The 16,105-nt window shown below is 41.9% G+C and overlaps 2 pseudogenes; both read right to left on the bottom strand.

Annotated features, from left to right (window-relative positions):
* Window positions 1-304: 304 nt before the first annotated feature.
* On the bottom strand, window positions 305-12,144 carry LOC111977570 (nucleolar complex protein 3 homolog; annotated as a pseudogene).
* A 109-nt stretch (window positions 12,145-12,253) lies between these two features.
* The window catches only part of LOC111978457 (TBC1 domain family member 12-like), a 20,498-nt pseudogene continuing 16,646 nt past the window's right edge, over window positions 12,254-16,105 (bottom strand).

Genomic DNA, 16,105 nt, shown 5'->3' with positions numbered 1-16,105 from the left:
CATGGACTCTGTGTGCAATAGTGTTTAACATGAGTTTTGAATGACTACCTCATCTCTACTCAACACGTACAATTATCTGTAAAGTCCCTCAGTTGAGCAGTGAATTTCAACCACAAAGGCCAAGGAGGTTTACTAATGCCTCAATGGGCACCTATTGGTAGATGGGTAAAAGACATTGAATATCCCATTGCGCATGATGAAGTTATTCATTGCTTTGGATGGTGTATCAATACACCCAGTCACTACAAAGATACAGGCATCCTTCCTAACTCAGTTGCCGGAGAGGAAGGAAACCACTCAGGGATTTCRCCGTGAGGCCAATGGTGAGTTTAATGGATGGCTGTGATGGCAGAAAACTGAGGATGCATCAACATTGTAGTTACTCCACAATACTAACCTAATTGACAGTGACAAGTCTGTACAGAATAAAAATATTCCAAAACATGCATCCTGTTTGCAACAAGGCACTAAAGTAATACTGCAAAAAAATGTGGCAAAGCAATTTCTCTTGAATAAAGTAATGTTGCAGCCACCGCATAGTGGTGGCTGCATCATGTTATGGGTATGCTTGTAATCATTACGGACTGGGGAGTTTTTCAGGAAGAAAAATTAACAGAATGGAGCTAAGCAAAGGCAAAATCCTACAGGAAAATTTGGTTCAGTCTGCTTTCCACCAGACACTGGGAGATTAATTTACCTTTCAGCAGGACAATAACCTAAAACGAGGCCAAATCTACTGGAGTTCATTACCAAGAAGACAGTGAATGTTCTGGAGTGGCCAAGTTAGTTGACTTAAATCTATGGCAAGAATTAAAGATGATTGTCTAGCAATGATCAACAACCAATTGAGTTAAGAATTTTGAAAATTATAAATGGGCAAATATTGTACAATCCAGGTGTTAAAAGCTCTTAGAGACTTACCCAGAAAGACTCAAAGCTGTTATCGCTGTCAAAGGTGATTCTAACATGTATTGACTCAAGGGTGTGAATACATCTGCATTTCATTTTCAATACATTTGCTAACATTTCTAAAAACGTGTTTTCACTTTGTCATTATGGGGTATTGTGTGTAGATTGGTGAGAAGAAAACAAATATTTAATCCATTTTGAATACAGGCTGTAACACAAAATGTGGAATAAGTCAAGGGCTATGAATACTTTCTGAAGGCACTGTATAACCATGAAATGTTTGGGAGCATAATTAGTGTGCAACTTTTTTTCTGTGAATACATTACTCTATGAGATTGAGGTTTATAAAGGGGTGTACAGGACTGTAGGGAAATGAGTAATCAATGGGGCAGGTGGTTTAACGCAACATTACTTTAATGTTCTTCGACACTTAACTGTATCAAATGTTTTTTGTATATTCTCAGGTGTCAAAAATGTCTGAACATCAGCAAAGAGAATGATTAAAAAGCAATGTCAAACAGAAACCAGTTTATGGTTGATTGTTATTTTACAGTCCATTTAGATCAAATACAGGCAAAAGAAGAGGGGGGGTTTCCGGTTGGGTGTGAAGTGTTATGTGCTGAAATCCATCGACGTAGGATCCTCTTCCTCCRTTGAGAGAACACGATCAATCTGCTGCTTCAATTTATCATCCAACAGGGCTTCGCCTATCGTGAAATAATCCTGGGACAGACAATGCAGAGGTAGGAGACAGACAACTCACTTAAAGGAMATTTCTGCATCATACCGGGATGATTTCTGTATTTTGAAAGTTACATATCTTGAAAACTTGATTGCTGACAAGCAAAACATTTTKGGACTATATCAACAATGGACTAACGAAACWGTTTTTGGGTGGAGTATTCCTTTAAGTGGGGCCTAATAACATTGTGGAATATATAWATATTTTTTTCACCTTTATTTAACCAGGTAGGCCAGTTGAGAACAAGTTCTCATTTACAACTGCGACCWGGCCAAGATAAAGCAAAGCASTGCAATAAAAACAACAGAGTTACACATGGGTTAAACAAACGTACAGTCAATAACACAATAGAAAAATCTATGTAAAGTGTGYGCAAATGTAGAATAGTAGGGAGGTAATAAATAGGCCATGGAGGTGAAATAATTACAATTTAGCATTAACACTGGAGTGATRGATGTGCAGATGATGATGTGCAAGTAKAGATACTGGGGTGCAAAAGAGCAAGAGGATAAATAACAATATGGGGATGAGGTTGTTGGGTGTGCTACAGGTTGTGTACAGTGATCGGTAAGCTGCTCTGACAGCTGATGCTTAAAGTTAGAGAGGGAGATATAAGACTCCAGCTTCAGTGATTTTTGCAATTCGTTCCAGTCATTGGCAGCAGAGAACTGGAAGGAAAGGCGGCCAAAGGAAGTGTTGGCTTTGGGGATGACCAGTGAAATATACCTGCTGGTGCATGTGCTACGGGTGGGTGTTGCTATGGTGACCAGTGATCTGAGATAAGGCGGCGCTTTACCTAGCAAAGACTTATAGATGACCTGGAGCCAGTGGGTTTGGCGACAAATATGTAGTGAGGGCCAGCCAACGAGAGCATACAGGTCGCAGTGGTGGGTAGTATATGGGGCTTTGGTGAYAAAACGGATGGCACTGTGATAGACTACATCCAGTTTGCTGAGTAGAGTGTTGGAGGCTATTCTGTAAATGACATCGCCGAAGTCAAGGATCAGTAGGATAGTCAGTTTTACGACGGTACGTTTGGCAGCATGAGTGAAGGAGGCTTTGTTGCGAAATAGGAAGCCGATTCTAGATTTAATTTTGGATTGGAGATGCTTAATGTGAGTCTGGAAGGAGAGTTTACAGTCTAACCAGACACCTAGGTATTTGTAGTTGTCCACATATTCTAAGTCAGAACTGTCCAGAGTAGTGATGCTAGTCGGGCGGGCGGATGCGGGTAACAATCGGTCGAAGAGCATGCATTTAGTTTCACTAGCATTTAAAAGCAGTTGGAGGCCACAGAAGGAGTGTTGTATGACATTGAAGCTCGTTTGGAGGTTTGTTATCACAGTGTCCAAAGAAGGGCCAGATGTATACAGAAAGGTGTCGTCTGCGTAGAGGTGGATCAGAGAATCACCAGCAGCAAGAGCGACATCATTGATATATACAGAGAAAAGAGTCGGCCCGAGAATTGAACCCTGTGGCACCCCCATAGAGACTGCMAGAGGTCCGTACAACAGGCCCTCCGATTTGACACACTGAACTCTATCTGAGAAGTAGTTGGTAAACCAGGCGAGGCATTTATTTGAGAAACCAAGGCTGCCGATAAGAATGCGGTGATTGACAGAGTCGAAAGCCTTGGCCAGTTCGATACATGGACAGGGAGGGAAGGGATGTACCTCCTTTGTGGAAGGCRCTGCCACTGGAGGGGTGAAGGTCATGTCTTTAGCTCTGCAGTCCTCAAACAGCTCCACTGGGTGCCTGAGACGGGTCAAAAGTAATGTACACCATTCAATCATAATACACCCAAGAGACGCTAGGGCTTTTTATATACTGCACATGCACACATCTTTGGTTAGCGTCTCATATCTCAGCACTGTTGGGAAAGACTTCAGTCTTGTATGAGTATTTGTAAAAGAGCTGGAGGAGCAAAAAGGGCCTTTTATAGAGGATGAATGAAAGGTGAGATTTAAAGTGACGGGGCCCTCCTCTTGTTACCTTCTGGTGAGTTGAACGGTCAGAGCTCCAGATCCTTACTAGGAGCCCCTGCACAGAGGTGAGCTGCAAACCTCCTGACTACTTGGTGATAGTGTTTCTGCAACGCAATAACAACAACGCCATCAGCTATACCTCTGTGTGTGTGTGTGGTGTGTTGTGTGTGTGTGTGTGTGTGTGTGTGTGTGTGTGTGTGTGTGTGTGTGTGTGTGTGGTGTGTGTGTGTGGTGTGTGTGTGTGTTGTGTGTGTGTGTGTGGTGTGTGTGTGTGTGTTGTGTTTTTTTCTGTGTGTGTGTTCGCTTTGTGCGTTTACCCTGAGTGTGTGTAGCTCCCACAGGGCAGTGTTCTGAGGGTTGCAGTACTCCGGCTCGTCCAGCTCAGGAAGGAACACCCCATTACCCTGAGCCTCATTGTCCAGGAGGATGTCACACTTGGGGAAGGTCTGGGAGAGAGGGGGGGAGCACAGCTTTCTTAAACCACAAACGTATGCTCTCACACACACACTCTCTCTCTCTCCATCATACACACAGACGGTAAATACTTACATGTATCAACATCCTGTTGGATGCCAGGATGCCCACGGTGGCGTTGACGAAAGGAGCGCTGCAGGGTCACCTGTTTCCTACGCTTGGTCAGCATCACATCGAGACAACGCAGCACGATGCTGATGTCATCATTAGACACACCTGGGGGTAAAAAACAGCCACAGTATTAAAACTTGTTWAGATCGTTTTAACGAAGGAACGGGTCACTACAGAGCGGAACATATTCAGTGACATGAATAAGCTCTAGACAGTTTGACTTAMCAGCATTGAGTTTGATCAGTGTTTTGTACAGGTGGGTGTAGAACTCCAGAGGGTCGATATTGAGGACATCACCTGTTCGCAAAAGAAAGGAACTGATTCAATGTGCTGTACATATTTTTCTCTGAGGTGTTTAATAATGCTCAATGATGTCATCATAGACCAAATCACTGACCTTGACCAGAGAGGATGTTGAAGGCTGTCTGAATGCAGTGAAGGCTTTCCCGATAGGTCAGATCCTAGAGGGAGAAAAGCCATTAGCCAATCATATGAGATGATGTCAATAGTACTTGGATGTAAATGGTAGAGGATTTGTACTACCCACCCCTGATTGGATAAGATGTTGGAGAACATTCAACAAGTCATCAAAGAACTCCAGGTTAATTAGATGAGCAAACCTTCAGAGAAGAAAGGTTKCCGGGTACCAGTTAAAACAAATGAATGGAAGTATACTGTATATGGAGGCAGTCTAGTGCCTAAAATAAGGGGTTATATAACTGGAAATAACTGATCTTTCTTATATCTCTCAGATAGAGGACAGAAACTTCAGAACAAACTTCCTTTAGAAGCTGTTTATCCATGTACGACGTTGAAGTTGTTATTCAATTAGTTTCTATGGGCGAATAGGCCAAATTCAATGTTTCATCAAATATGATACATGGATAAACATACCTTAAGGGGTCCTAAAATTCAAAATCAAATAGCTAAATGATCCTTGGTATGAGCATCGTAAAACAATTCCATATGTTAGCCTAGTAGAACCCCTCCTCCCCTTAACGATCAAACACAGGTAGACAGGCAGACASGTGCTTGGGCTACTGACCTTTGCATCCTAGACAGATTCTTCTTTTTGTCTTTGTAGTTCATCAACTTCATTTTGGGAGCTGTGTCGTYTGTGTCTTTCTTCACCTCTACTTCCTTTATCCTCAGCTAGAGGAGAACCTTCAGCATCTGTAGGGTAAAGTGAACCAGACGCATTTCGATAAGAGACATGTCGTCAAAAAGTCTTCAAACTCAACGTTTTGCCGGTAAATAGTACCTCAGGTCTGACGTCGTAGTTCCTGCTCTTGACCAGTCCGGAGATCACTTTGACTGTCCCTAGTGATGCCTGGCCCTGTYTGTCCTGTTTCAACAGCTTCTTGACAGCTTCACAGCACATATCAGACACTTGCACAATAAGAAACTCAGTCAGTACAGTCAAGAGACCCCTAATCCCCTAATCACTCGTGGACAGAAGCATGTAACATAAAATGGTAGTAGCGTCTGTCAACAGACTGTGGGAATCAACAACTAATGAGGAACTTTGTTCCGGGTCAGCTGCTTTTCCGTCACTGATCATTTTTGACAAATCACGATTTCGCAGTTGGTTGTATCTTTCGAATATCGGATGGGAAGGGGACATTTGGCCTATGTACTTGCCACAAACTTGCAAAGAGTTTCTGTTTAGCAGGTGGAGACTTCATAAGTCGCGTTAGTACCTTTCTCTTAACATCTCCCGCCAGAACTTAAWTGAGCATCTGAGGCAATTATGCAAGATTTCAGTTCTGGGTTACCGATATTAACACAACCCTAATACAGACAAGACAAAACCATCCCCAACACATCACAAGATAAAATCATATMCCTATTCAATTTCATAGGTAGTACCCCATTACCCTTGTACACGTATACGAGTTGAAAATGGCAGATTTTGCCACTAATAAACACCTAAATTGGACCGTAGTGGCTGTAGAGTAACATGCTATACATGACGTCAGAGCTCTGGATCCGTTCTCCACAGCTCTGTACGGATTTTGATTGACAGCTGTTCTGAACTTGAGCACCGCACGTGACAAGAAGTTTCCCCCATCCGTCCAGGGAACTGGGCAACTTTTGCAAATGTTTTTGTTGTCTCAATGAGTTAATGCTTTAAAATAAGATGACTCTGTATTTTGAGCGATAAGACGTTGAGGATTATAATAAAGACCTCTTTGATGTCATACAAGCAACCTAAACACCCGTGAGTCCAAATGTGCACGTCACATTTCCATATCATAAACCTCATGTCATATACAATATTAACGTCCATGATCACTGTTTGATGTACAATTATAAGATGACATGGCGTCATACCCTAGGTGGTTCTGGACTGAAGGAGCCTATATGTTTGTTTASTGTGAAGAAAACGCACCGGGGCACACCAACCTGAATGCACTCATGACTTCTTTCTATGTGCACCACAATTACCATCTGTTTCTCTGAATTGCCTTGTGAAAGCATAACACTGTCAGAAAGGTATTTTATAACTTAGCTAGTCATGTTGGCAATACAAGCTTTCAAATCATGCCCACCTGACCCAGACTGAGAGTTATAACAGACCGTTAACGTGACAAAAACATAATGATTCAAGAAGCCTGAACAGATATAATATTTGAGTAAAACAATCATTTCAAACCTTGATTACATTTAGGTACATTGTCTTGCGTAGGGTGCCGTCTTTCAGATGGGACGTTAAAATGGGTGTCCTGACTCTCTGTGCTCATTCAAAATTCCATGGCGCTTATTGTAAGAGTAGGGGTTTTCACCCCGGTGTCATGGCTAAATTCCCAACCTGGCCACATTCCATCATGGCCGCCTAATCACCCCCCTCATTCCTTATTGGAAAATATCACTCCCCACCTCTCCACCTGATAGCTGATGTGTGGTGAGAGTTCTGGCATAAAAAAGGCCGCTGTGCATCACTGAGTTGGGTGCAGCTCATTGATGGGRGATGAGGTGAGTTTCCCCCTACCTCAGTTGGTAGAAAAGTGCTATATAAATCCAATCAATTATCATAAATTATTATTATACGATCACGTCTCTCTATTATGCGTGAGAATACTTGGGAACAGATTTCCAAAATGTAAATCACTTGGAGCTGATTTCCTTGTGTTTTACAGTCTTTTATGCCAAACAAAATTTAAACAAAAAACATTTTCTTAATTTTTGCTCAGAAAACATGGGGGGCCAACTTACACCACCCGTGGGCCAGGTGGGGAACCCTGATATAGTCCAATTTAGCCCTATCAATGTAGGCAAATTTCCACAAGTGTAAAGGGTTAACTAAAGCTACAACTCCATATAGCTACCTCCATGTCTCTGCATAACCACACTGTATAATGTTATAGTGAATGTCATGCGACAAGATTTTTGAATGTCCTAATATGGGGTTCTGGGGACMCATCCAACCCTTACTCCAGACTCACCCTCTTGATGGGGTCGTTCATCAAAGGCACCATCATGATGATGATGTTGTTGTGGAAGTTGAAGTGTGGCAGGGCCACCAGYAGCTCACAGATGCAGCGGATGGCCACCTCAGCCAGGCCCTTATAGGACTGCAGAGACAGCGCCTCGCTGCGCTTTCTCTTCTTCTGCTTCCAGTCTACAGGGCAGGGCGTTCCCACAGCAAATCGTTACAACCAACAGCAGCCAGTCATTAATATCAACCAGTCATAACAAGCACAACAATAAGTCACAACAAGTCATTAATATCAACCAGTCACAACAAGTCATTAATATCAACCAGTCACAACAAGTCATTAATATCAACAGTCACAGTTATAATGTCATTAATATAACCAGTCACAATACGTCATATACCAGTAAGCATATTCAACCACACAAAGTCTTATCAAGTCATAGTATATGATCAACCAGTCACAATAATCATTAATTCAACCATCAAATAAGTCATTAATATCAACCAGTCACAACAAGTCATATTCATAACCAGTCACACACAAGTTCACATAATATCAACAGTCCACAACAAGTCATCAATATCAACCAGTCATAACAAGTCATTAATACCAACCAGTCATAACAAGTCATTAATATCAATAGATAAAAAGAAAAGTAGGTTTGGCGTGAGAGTGTGTCCATGTACCTTTGGCTGCCTGCTCCAGGTTCTCCAGGTAGAACTTGTMCTGGCTCACCAAGCCGTCCTCAAACTCCCTCAACTGCTGTGTCTCTTTCTTCACTTTTAAGGCTTTCTCTGTCTCTGTCAGGGGTCTTATCCTGTATGAGGGGACGATGTCCTTGAAGACCTCCATCAGAGAGACCATGACCAGCTTTCTGACGGCCATGTAGGGGTYGGTCTCCATCAGCATGGATCGCAGCTGTTGCAGCTTCTTGATCTGAACACAGACAGACAGTGATTTCATACAGAAACCATCAAGGAGAACCAAACAAAAYATTTCCCAAGTCCCCTTCTATTTGCTATGAGATTATTGGTCTATGTGACATAAGATAATACTTTAAATTTTGCTATGGGGACAAGGAAGTAACAGTAGCCCGAGCAGCCTTACGTTGATGGTGGGTTCTGAGAGGATGTCTGATCCTAGACTGGCGATGCGTAGCATCCTGTCTGTCAGCTTCTGTGTGCGGAGCTTTAGCTGCTCCTGAGGGGTCAGGGCCGGCCCGGTCACAGCCTCATCCTCTTTGGACACACATCAGGGTTGATTTCATTACACCTTGCAACGGAAACCGTTTAGCGTTTGAGAACCAAAACGGAAGCAAACAAAACGGGGMAGGACCTATCTGAATTTGTCCAATAGAAACTTTCATTTCTGTTTGCCGTGAACCGTTTCTGTTCTAACAGAAATGGCGTAATGAATAGACCCCAGCAACATCAGAGAGAAGCACCTTCTCTACTGACCAGGACTGGGCTACCAATAGTTGGTCTAACAACACATTCTACACAGAGAGGATGGCTGACTCAAGCCAAGAAGGGGTTCATGGGCTCCAAGCCAGTCGGGGCATCTGCTTCCTCCTCAGCTTTTTGGGGTTCAACTGAAAGAGACAAAACCATAAAACCAATTTGGATCAACAGAGTTGTAAATTCTAAAACGTTTTAACAATATTTACAATTGAGTCATTGGGCAGACACTCTTATCCAGAGTGACTTACAGTTAGTACAATATGACTTTGGTAGAAATAGACATTTTCAGATGAAGATGTACAAGGGAAACACACATTTGAATCATGATCCCACCAGGTTTCTCCATGCTCTGAGAGAAGAGGCCTCTGATCTTGTCTTTGATTGGCAGGAGGTGAATGACCTCCTTCTCTTCTGTTAGCTGCATCTTTCTGGGCATCTTCTCATAACTCTCTGGCCCCTGCTGCTCCCCCTTGTGCTTTTTGGCATGCACTGGACCACTGTAGGTATTCAAGTAGAAACAAGTAAGGTTAAGTGAGAAGATAAGTTACAGACACGTTGCTATGGTAACTGTCAAAGTAATGGAAACTCTTCAGTAAATGGGGCATACAAAGTATATTGAAAGCAGGTGCTTCCACACAGGTGTAGTTCCTGAGTTAATTAAGCAATTAACATCCCATCATGCTTTGAGGTGGGCACGGTTATTCGAATATCAGAACGGACGTTAGTATTCGATTACTTGGGAGAGTATTCATTTTAATTAAAATATCTATGTGACATTGCTACATAGAATACAAGGATAGACCATTACATTTCAAATGTTAATAAAAACAACAGGAGTTTTTATGAGCGAGCCCCTTAAAAAAAGACAACAGGCTGATGTTTCGTATGAATGGAGTTGTTGTAGACAAGGAWGCCTCAAAATAGCTTTGCCTCTTCAGCTAGCTAGTTAACTAGCTTCTTTACCATGATATGATGCAGTCAAGACAGGCACTACCAGATGGTATGATAGATAACCTATTGCAGCAACAAGTTTGTTTAACTTGCACAAGTTGGTCTCTCTCTCCATTGCTCTCTCTCTCTCTCCATTGAAGTTTCCCCCAAAAAATGTTTTACTTTCAAACATATTCAGACAATCCAGATATCCAAAAACCTCATGTTTAGGGACATGTATAAAAATGCTGGGCAGGCCATTATTTTGGATACCATGGCTATGCYCCCATAGGATGTCAAAGCCCCCATCCACAGGGTACGAGTGGTTGATGAGCATGAAAACGATGTAAACCACATGCCATGGCTGTCTCAGTCAGCAGATCTCAACTCAATTGAACACTTATGGGAGATTCTGGAGTGGTGCCTGAGACTGTGTTTTCCACCACCATCAATAAAACACCAAGTGATAGAATTTCTCATGGAAGAATGGTGTTGCATCCCTCCAATAGAGTTCCAGACACTTGTAGAATCTATGCCAAGGTGCATTGAGGCTGTTCTGGCTTGTGGTGGCCCAACGCCCTGTTAAGACACTATGTTGGTGTTTCCTATATTTTGGCAGTTACCTATAGCCATACATTTCAACATGTGTGCACTTTGCTATGCTCTACTTGTTGTTGGGATGTACATGAAATGAATAGACAGATGGTACATCACACCATAACACTACAAAGAAATCCTAACAGTCTAAATACAGTATGGACTGTGTCATTTCCCCCATCGTTTGTCATTACCTCGATGACGGGTCTCTGGTGAGGAAGGAGGCTTTCTGAGCCATGGCTTTAATCTGCTCCAGGCCATCTTCATCCATCATGTCAATTGGCAGGGACTCCACAAACTCCTCCTCTTCATCCTCTGGAACAGACGCCAGACAGGGACATGTATTTAACGCCACCAAACAGGACTCACACATACAAAATATGATGATGATAACTTTACATAAATTAGGGAATTATTTCAGTGCCATAGTGTGGAACGGTGCATTGTAAACAGTGCATCGTTCATCTTGAGTGCTAGATGTCAGGGTCTAGATATTAGGGTATACTACTGTATGGATGGGTTGTCATGCTGCACACACCTGGCCTCTTCTTGTAGAGCTCCAGGCGGAGGGGAGACTTCAAGGCGGCATCTTTGATAGCTGCCCGGAGCTTCTTCTGCTCCTTGCGGTGTTTCTTGTCGGTGCTCTYCTTGAACTGACGGTTCTTCAGCTTGTAGTCAAGCTTCACGTTGCTCGTCTTCAGCAGCCTGCGAAAGCTCGACTTCCTCTTTTTTGCTCTTTGGCTGTTGATGACAAAAGGTCGTCAGTGCTTTGTTTTCAAAAGAACAACTTGGGTGATGAATTGGGATTGAATAGTCACTCGCTACAGTAGTGTGTTGTGAAATCTGTTGTGAAAATATTGCAATGTTTTTCAAATTGTATAACTGCCTTGGTTTTGCTGGACCCCATGAAGAGTTACCATGCACCTGCAGCTAATGGGGATCCATAATAAATACAGTAGCTGAATGTATGGCAGCAGATAGCCTAGTGGTCAGAGCATTGGGCCAGTAGATGAAAKGTTGCTAGTTCTAATCCCCGTTGCCGACAAGGTAAAAATCTGTCGTTCTGCCCCTGAACAAGGCAGTTAACCCAYTGTTCCCAGGCCGTCATTGTAAATAAGAATTTGTTCTTAACTGACTTGCCTAGTTAAATAAAACAAAAATGTCTAACAACGATTTCGGATTATTAGTATAATGGTGAGTAACATTACATTAGTAGACAAAATGTTCAGTGAAAATTAAAGCCATTGACTGCTGAGAAACTGCACATCCATCTGCTTAGCTACTAGTAAAGATTGGCAAGTTATCTTGCGATACATCTATAACAAGAGGTACTTACCGGAGCCATCGTAAAGGACTTATTTTAAAAAGATGGGGTGCCTGTTTGAATCGATATAAAATAACTAGCATAAAGTTGACTAATATAATATAAACTGGAAAACGTTGTCACACGTATTTATTTTCTACTAGCTAGGCGTAGGTGAAGACCATTGAAGTAAACTGTGATCTCTACAAATTGATTGGAAAACACCGCCACCTACTGGTTGAGAAAACTGTTGTGCTTAGGTGTGGTGTGTGGCARTCAGGAAAAACTGTTGACCATTTGGAAATAATCATCTCTTTGATTTATTTACATAATTCATAACTTCTGGTCTGATACAGTATCACAGGGGTACTTTTGAATTCATTTAAAATATATTTACAATTGTTTTAGTACTCAGTATGAAAACTATACAATAGAGAGCATAAGAAACGATATGAAACATGTAYTGTAGAACCATGAATTACAGCATTGATAATAATAATAATAATATGTTGGACCTCAACATAAGTGTTTGGTCAAATGTAAAGTAACAATAGATGTGAGCAACATCACAAACAAGACCAAGTTTTAAAAGTTAATTATGTTTCATGAATAGGTACTTTGAAAAGGTGTCCCATTGCTGTTTTATTCACAACAATATAATAGCTTCACTGTGGATTCATCCAGCAAGATTCATCCAGCAAAACACTGAAACCTCACGTGGCACAACAGGCCTTGATCATAACTCTCARTTCTATTACATTACACATAAGAGTCATTGGACGGAGGCGTCTTCTGTACGGGGGTGTACGAGCCGCGACGCTCGTTCTGAACATTAACACGCGACGCTTACGGTACGATTTCGGAAGCATAACCTTTCACATCCGCGAGAAAAMAATAAGAAACCYGCACACTGCTCTTTATTAARCTAGCTTTACGTATCGGCCTCAATGCCTTCATAAAGCTARCTTAATAAAGAGAAGTGATAGTAGCAAGAGCAGTGTGCGGGTTTCTTTYYCCCCTAATTGTATTCAACTGTTGCACCTGCAACAAAGATAGCTCATATGTGCGAGTGCCTTTTGAATGAAAACAAAAACAAAAGGTAAATGTAAAGGGTTAGGGTTAGGGTTTCCATACGGACATATTTCCATGTTACAGCGATTGTTTACGAAAAACAGACGGAAGACAGAGTGGACTATYTGTGCTAATTAGCTATATCCGTCTCCGAACACCTGTGTGTAAACGGAAGACAGACGACACAAACGTGTTGTCGCTGAAAAATACTGTTGACTGCAACTGTGTTAAAACCAGTGTGTATTTTGCATTTGTGAAATTATTTAGATGTGATATGAAAGTAGAGGGATCTATGTTTCTAGAACCGTGCCGCAATTGAGAATCGATTCACGTTTAGATGGGAGTATTTGGCAGTTTTGTCTTTCAGAGTCAATTCGCCCTTTAAACAGAGCATGCAAGGTCCTTGGACTAAGGAGTAACGGTAGGCWCCTTTAGTCCAATCCTGGGCTAGTGCCACATGTCACACATTTTCTCTATTGCAATTCCTTTCAGAAACAATTGCTCACTGTAATTAAAACCTATTACTGGTAGTTTAGTTAAACTATTCGATGTCAAGCTTCARACACTTAAGAAACGGAAGGGCTCTGTCAATTATTTCATAATTTTCCTTCTATGTTGTAAAGTTGGCTTGGTCAATTAAGTCATATAAATATATCTATGCTTGGAGGTGCACTTTCATAAAATATATATTGTAATGTTAGTGAGATAAAATCCACAGGTGTAACAAAGGGCCTCACTCAATCTAAGAAACTCCATACCTTTCTGATGAGACAGACCCAATTCATCACATCTACCTACAGCATATCATCATATATTCATGGTATACTACCAGAAATACTCTCAATTCAATCAACCTGGCAATGGTGTCTGAGGCCTCCATCTTCAAGTATGATGTCATTCTTTAAGGTCCATTTACCTTTAATGTGATCAAAGGCTCTCAATTAAAGAGAGGAATGTGATGATAAAATTGTTCCACGGCTGAATCATGAACTCTTCACTACTTGGCTGCAATTCCTGTCCACGTCCTTGTTCTCCTTKATCAATGCATTAAACACCTGGAGAGGAGAAAGAAGAAGGAGAACAAATCTCAATATAAAACTGCAACGATCGTTCTTTTTAGGCACACACAATACATACCTGTAGGTGGTGCTGCATTTCCACAARAAGGCAGACTATTATATGGGTTATTTCTTATGCATTTCTTTACCTGACATACATTCACCTSTGCAGGTGCTGTAGTATATGAATTGTAGGACCCAACAAGTTTGAATCTATGATAAAGGTGGKCCGAACAGGCCCCCATTAATTAACTTAGACAGGGCTGTAGTGGAGCGGGTTGAGAGTTTCAAGTTTCTTGGTGTCCACATCACCAACGAACTATCATGGTCCAAACACACCAAGACAGTCGTGAAGAGGAGACTGAAAAGATTTGGCATGGGTCCCCAGATCCTCAAAAAGTTGTACAGCTGCACCATCGAGAGCATCCTGACCGGTTGCATCACCGTCCGGTATGGAAACTGCTCAGCATCTGACCGTAAGGCACTACAGAGGGTAGTGTGTACGGCCCAGTACAAGCTTTCTGCCATCCAGGACCTATATAATAGGCTGGGTCAGAGGAAAGCACAAAAAATTGTCAGACTCCAGTCACCCAAGTCATAGACTGTTTTCTCCGCTACCGCACGGCAAGCAGTACCGGAGCACCAAGTCTAGGACCAAAAGGCTCCTTAACAGCTTCTACCCCCGTTCCATATGACTGCTGAACAATTAATCAAATGGCCACTATTTACATTGATCCCCCCCCCCTCTCCATTTGTTTTGTACACTGCTGCTACTCGCTGTTTATCATCTATGCATAGTCACTTCACCCCTACCTACATGTACAAATTACCTCGACTAACCTGGCCTCGGTACTGGTACCCCCTGTATATAGCCTCGTTATTGTTATTTTATTGTGTTACTTTTATTATTTTTTACTTGAGTTTATTTGGTAAACATTTTCTTAACTCTTCTTGAACTGCACTGTTGGTTAAGAGCTTGTAAGTAAGCGTTTCACGGTAAGGTCTACACTTGTTGTATTCGGCGCATGTGACAAATAAAGTTTGATTTGATTATAACCTGAATTATTTTACATTGCAGTGTCTGTGTGACGTATCATTCCCAAATCGTTCCTAGCCACACCAGTATCACACATAATTACAGGATATTTGTGAGGAATTCTGGGAGCATGTCCCAGTTCACACAACAGACTCTAGAAATGGCTTCACCTTAAACACATAATAATATTCTTATACATTCAGAAAGTATTCTGACGCCCTTACTTTTTCCACATTTTGTTACGTTACAATCTTATTCTAAAATGGATTAAATAAAAAATGTTACTCAGTCTACACACAACACTCCATAATGACAAAGCGAAAACCGATTTTTGGAAGGTTTTGCAAATGTATTACAAATAAAAACAGAAATACCTTATTTACATAAGTATTCAGACCCTTCGCTATGAGACTCAAAATTGAGCTCTAGTGCATCCTGTTTCCATTGATCATCCTTCAGATGTTTCTATAACTTGATTGGAGTTCACATGTGGTAAATTCAATTGATGATCGGACATGATTTGGAAAGGCACACACCTGTCTATATAAGGTCCCACGGTTGACAGTGCATGTCAGAGCAAAACCAAGCCATGAGGTCGAAGGAATTGTCAGTAGAGCTCCGAGACAGGATTGTGTCGAGACACAGATCTGAGGAAGGGTACCAAAACATTTCTGAAACATTGAAGGTCCCCAAGAACACAGTGGCCTCCATCATTCTTAAATGAAATAAGTTTGGAACCACCCAGACTCTTCCTAGCGCTGGCTGCCCGGCCAAACTGAGAATCGGGGGAGAAGGGCCTTGGTCAGGGAGGTGACCAAGAACCCGATGGTCACTCTGACAGAGATACAGAGTTCCTCTGTGGAGATGRGAGAATCTTCCAGAAGGACAACCATCTCTGCAGCACTCCACCAATCAGGCCACACGGAAGCCACTATTCAGTAAAAGGACCATGGCAGCCCGCTTGGAGTTTGACAAAAGGTACCTAAAGA

This window comes from Salvelinus sp. IW2-2015, linkage group LG18, assembly GCF_002910315.2.
Source record: "Salvelinus sp. IW2-2015 linkage group LG18, ASM291031v2, whole genome shotgun sequence".
NCBI lineage: Eukaryota > Metazoa > Chordata > Actinopteri > Salmoniformes > Salmonidae > Salvelinus > Salvelinus sp. IW2-2015.
This window is presented reverse-complemented; position numbering and strand designations above follow the sequence as displayed.